Source organism: Procambarus clarkii, chromosome 20, assembly GCF_040958095.1.
Source record: "Procambarus clarkii isolate CNS0578487 chromosome 20, FALCON_Pclarkii_2.0, whole genome shotgun sequence".
Taxonomy (NCBI): Eukaryota; Metazoa; Arthropoda; class Malacostraca; order Decapoda; family Cambaridae; genus Procambarus; species Procambarus clarkii.
The window spans coordinates 21282038-21288123 of NC_091169.1; positions in this window are offsets into that span (position 1 = coordinate 21282038).

The window sequence follows — 6086 nt, forward strand, 5'->3', positions numbered from 1 at the left end:
CCAAGTAAACAAAGTTAGGTACTCTGAAAATACCGCTGAAAGGGCACTCTGAAAGGTACAGCCACGCATGGAGGAACTTTATTTTGAAGCGCCTATGTCAGGACTTTCATTCTCCATAACTCATCCTTAGAGACCTTTCCCCATGCTGAGCATTAACATAAAACATGCTATGTGATGTTGGTAAGAGAATTAGTTTGGAGTTATAGACGATTATTGGTAATCAAATCAATTAATTTATGTGATAAAAGACCGAATTCAGAACCTTCAAAATATTTCTATGGTTATATCTCGTTGCTATATTACTCCAATAGAGAAGAACAGTTATTTCACCAATTACATTTGGCCACGATGGAAGAGATAAGGTGCACGGTCCAATCAGAAGAAAGTAGGATTAACTCTGGCAAGCAGTAAGCTTCGTTCTAGCTCCAAGAGTTGTGTGAGACAGGTTGTAAATCGCCACTGAAAGGAGGTTTTCTGGTGTGTAAAGGTTAATTGGTTTCTAGATCATCTTAGAATACACAGTTGATTAATAGAACGGTTCTCCGTTAACAATCTTCCCCTTCGTTACTGCATTTCTCGACGTAAGAGGAAGTGATGAAGACTGGTGATAGAAAGGAATATATATGGTAATGGAATCCTGCAGCCAATATGCAAATGCAAAGAGAGCTTTGCAATGTCTTAAGAAGCTTGTGTCTGAAACATGAGCATTTAAAAGCCCCCTTCCACTTTTTTGGTTTTCATGTGTGTGTTCTGAGTGCCTGTGAGCGATTAGGCACATCTACGTAATTAAGTCTAGATTTTTGGTTGTGCCTCTTACCGCCAGAGGTCCCTTGGGGTCGGGGGAGAGGTGCTTGTCTTGATTTACTTGGGGAAAAATCAGTGCTCACCTAACCTCAGTCAGGAAAAACATGTCACTTTTAACTATCAAGTCTCACCCTATTCCCGGTGGCGGGAATACGGGCTCACCATAGCCCGTGCTACATGGACATTTCGTTCTGAGTAACTTAATCTAAAATAACAACAACAATCTAGTGGCGCTCAGACAGAATGTTGCTTTTCGTTTAAGATTCAGCTACTGGGAACCTAAAGTTAGAAGTAGCACTTATAGTGAGCTCGCAGTGGACTTAGCCGGCACAGGAGCGGGGCTGTAACTTGGAGGAATGTTACTGTTAATAATCGATGTTAATAGTAATTATTAACTTATTTGTGATGCCAGTTAGGTCTTCCTGAATAAACTTGTGGAAGTAGTTAATGATGTAATGATTGTGAGTTCCGGCAAATACAATGTTTTTGTTGCTGAAGTTGCATGCATGGGTCAAGCCCCTGGAGTTATTACGGAGCGGTCTGAGGCATCGTAAACATTGTCATATTAACGTCCTAACCAAAAATATAGCTGCTATATTTTTGGATAATTTGTCCTTAATCTATTTGTTCATAATAACAAAATGAATATTTTTTTCTAAATACTTTATCATAATTATTTTGCGGGGTTACAGGAAGTAAAACGCATTTTTAAAACCTTCGCTTATATTTATGGCAATTTTTACGTCTTTTCAAAGTAATCTCTATATTTTCTAACATCATAAAATTTAAGGTTTTGTTTTAGTATTCTGAGAACTGAACAAAAAAATAAATTAGAGCAAACTGTAGCACTAAGCATTTTGTTTAGATCTAATATGAGCGAATTATATAGATTACCTTTTATTTAAAAACTACCAGAAGGAGATAATTTTTACCAGCAAAGGAATGAAAGAAGAGACTTAACCCTCCTCTTGAAATCATTGACTGGCGATAGTGAGATAAATGAGCTTGATAAATCCTCCATTGGGTACCTGCTCAACTTAGATGTAACTAATACCTCAGACTACGAACAACATAGCTTAATTGGTACCTATTTCATGCTAGACGAACAGAGGCATTAAGCGAAAGGAAACGTGCTGAACCATTTCGATCTGGGAACAGATATTTCATCAAATCACTTCATCTGCTGGAGGATACATGTGTATTATTTGCGCGATACAAATGATACGCGCGTATCCCCCGTAGATTAAGTGAAATATCTGTGCACAATGACCACTGGGAGTTGTTGGGAATTGGGTTACGGGTCAGATGACTTCCAATTCTTTTGTACAGTCAGTGTGGACTAGTGGTAAAGTACTGGACACAAGGGTCATGGAGCCCTGGCTGCCTGGGCTCAAATCCTTCGAGGAAAGAGTTTTTTGATTATATATATATATATATATATATATGTGTGTATATCACGAAAATAAACACGTGATTAAGAATGTGACAATGTCAGACCACGGAGGAAAAATGAAACAGGAAATTTCCTTAAGTACTTTCGTATATTAAATACATCTTCAGAAGGTCCAAATAATTAATATATATAGTTATATATAATGTAATATATATAATTAATATATAAGTTAATATATATATATATATATATATATATATATATATATATATATATATATATATATATATATATATATATATATATATATATATATATTAACTGGTGAGTGAACAGAGGCAAACAGTTAAAGATTGACCCCCAGATAATTCTTCCTGACAAGGGCTCGAACCCAGACAAATCGCTGGCGAGGCGCACAGCGAATGTACCACTAACGATACAACTGGGTACCGTCACTGCATTCACACATATTCTATATCATTTCTTGTGCAGTATTTTCTTGTGTGGTCGGGCGTGTATTCTGGTATGTAGTGCAGAGTGTCGAAGCACCACAGTAAGTTAAGTGGGATTTATGTGTCACTCGTTCAGTGTTCTGTCGTTGTTAACATTCTTTGTTGTAATGTTTAGAGCTGATTAGTTATACATGAATGCTCTTTGCCACTGGTGGTCGTGGGTGACACGCACGCACGCACGCACACACACACACACACACACACACACACACACACACACACACACACACACACACACACACACACACACACACACACACACAACACAGAGCTCCCATTTCACGAAGCAAGCAAGAAAAACTAAATTGGTTCAGAGTTGTGCAGCGAAGCTTGTCCGAGAATTGCAAGGGATGGCGCTGGTAGGACTGAAAAGTGCTGATGTTCACGTCGCAAGAAGAAGAGGATAAAGTGAGACGATATGATAGAAGGGAAGGGATCTATCAAGGAGAAAGCGCCAAGTCATGACGACTACATAGCACTGAGAACTGCTCAGGATAAGGATTAGGGATGGGACGGCGGGGGAAGGAATGGTGCCAAAATACTTGGATGATCGGGGATTGAACACAGACCTGCAGGAAGCGAGACCGTCGCTCTACCCTCCAGGCCAAGTGGTGGGAATAGAGACGCTTCAAATACTTTGATGTACCAGAAGAATGCCAATAGATCGAAGGGCATAGATCGATGCTTGTGAAAGAAATGAATCACAGAGATGAAAGAGTCGTAGGAAAAGTGAATGAACTAAATGAGCTGGTTGTAGACGTGAACACTATTCATATTTTCAAATGTAGATATTGATAGAAAAAGAGGAATGCGAGAAATCATTGTCAACTGGCGTCCGCGAAGGCGGGACCCATGAACTATAACCCAATCCAGCATACAAAAAAAACAAAAAAACAAACAAAAAGGTAACTAAAAACAAATACAAACATGCAACGATTGTTCCAAGTTTTATTATGAAATAATCTACAGTAAAAATAATCAAAAAATAAAAACATTTTTATACAATTTAACATTTTTTTTTTGTCTTGGAAGATGATACAGGTCGCGGGGAATTTCCTGCATCTGCAATGGAAAAAAAAGAGTTAAGTTGCAGGCGAGGAGTCACAATAACGTGGCTAAAGTAAGTTGACCAGATCACACACTAGAAGGTGAAGGGACGACGACGACGTTTCAGTCCGTCCTGAACCATTCTCAAGTCGAATCACTTGAATCGATCATTCTCGAATCGACTTGAGAATGGTCCAGGACGGACCGAAACGTCGTCGTCTCTTCATCTTCTAGTGTGTGGTCTGGTCAACAGAGTTAAGTTGGTCAAGTTAGTCTTCTGATACCGCTCCCTGCTCAAGTGTCGTTGTTAAATTTATCATACGAGAGAAAATATTTCACTGGTGAACATATATGAAAAGAGCACTAGAGCATGAACAGTGATAAGTGTGTCTCCAACAGACTCCCTGCCAGAGGCTTGACTAATTGGAGGGAAGAACAAATAAAACAGCCAAACAATTATAGCAAATCAGATTAAACACATAATTTGTGTGACCAAATATGTCGACTCCATTATCTAGTCGAGCTGAAGAATGACCCGAAAAAGGCGGGTAAAAAAAAACAAAAGTACACACAGGTTTTATCTGCGGACGAGTGAATGTCGCTAAATCTTTTCACGGCGAGGTGTTCCTCTCACTATATTGAAGGTGTCTGTGGCCAGTCTGACCCCCGTGGTGTTTACGGCCGTCTCTGAGGGATGGTGCAACAGTCTGCAACACCATAGGGGGCCTCGTAGCCTGGTGGATAGCGCGCAGGACTCGTAATTCTGTGGCGCGGGTTCGATTCCCGCACGAGGCAGAAACAAATGGGTAAAGTTTCTTTCACCCTGAATGCAGTAAATAGGTACCTGGGTGTTAGTCAGCTGTCACGGGCTGCTTCCTGGGGGTGGAGGCCTGGTCAAGGACCGGGCCGCGGGGACACTAAAGCCCCGAAATCAACTCAAGATAACCTCAAGATAACCATCTGATAAGAGCAGTCAACAATGCAATGGCTGCAGGCCTCGCTTGACACTTTCTTCAGCCTTGTTCTGCTGAGATACCTTACAATAATACTCCTAACTCATCACTTAAAAGCTTCACCTCATCTTTACTCGCGAAGTCTTGCTATGCATTAATCACTTCGTTATTTTGATCATTATTTTATAAGAAAAATGTCGCAATATGTAATTTGAATTTTTTTGGTTTACCTTTTTGAGTTATTTTCTTTCCGTCTGATAATGGTTAGTTATTAGTCACTTTTAAAGTCAATATATTGAATGATTCGTGACATTCATTGTCTCTCCATTCTCAGTTTAATCATATTTGCTGGTAGAGCCTCTAATGTTGCTTCATTTCCAAGTGAGGAGGTCTGGCAGTAGTGTTAGCACTGCCCATTACAAACAACGTGGTTGCATAAGCTTTGCAACAGATATAAAACGATTGTATGCCACCACACCTCGTTGTAATGTCATTTGTTTTCAAAACACAATATGCGAATTGATATACAACCAGGCCAGCAATTACGGCTGGGTGAATTGGCCAAATGGTGAAATATATGGTCCTGTCTAGGATTTTTAACCTTTACCTCTTGTTAGCGAAGCGAGGGTGGTAATAACCACGCTATCGAAGATAACATTTCCCGGTCTATTAGACAGGGGAGGAGATCCCGTTGAACTGCGTGAGAGTATTGACCGCTGAACAAATCCACAAGGGCCGTCACGAGGATTTGAACCTGCGTCCGGGAGCATCCCAGACACTGGGATGAAGGCAGTGTCTGGGATGCTCCCGGACGCAGGTTCGAATCCTCATCACGGCTCTTGTGGATTTGTTCATTTGATGCATCACGTTAGTGTGATCTCTGTGTGTAGTATTGACCGCTGTTTTTAACGAAGGTTTTAACGAAGGTTCCTACATTGCTAAACGACGTTGTTATCGACTTGTTAGAAAATGGTGTGTGTGTATTTAACATAGATAATCTCTAGTCATGGCTTGGTTAACTATAAAAGCTTTTTCTATAAAAGTTTTTCTTCATTAACAAACAGGATTCAAGCTCAATGTTGAATCATATGTGATTCAATGTTGAGTATAAATATTATTACAACATATTTATACCACAACACTACACAATTTTCTTTAAGAGATACGTACACTGATGCTTAATTAATCCTTTCCCCCAGGATTAATTAAGCCAGGATTAAGATTCAAACTGGTAGTTAATCCGTCAAATTGCGTAGCGTCTTAGTAAGCTTTGGGCACCTGTCTTAATGAAATACAGCCGTCAATAACCCGTCAAACTGCGCGGTGTATTGCATTTTTGCTCCATTGAGTCCTGATCGATTTTCGGTGTAGTCAACC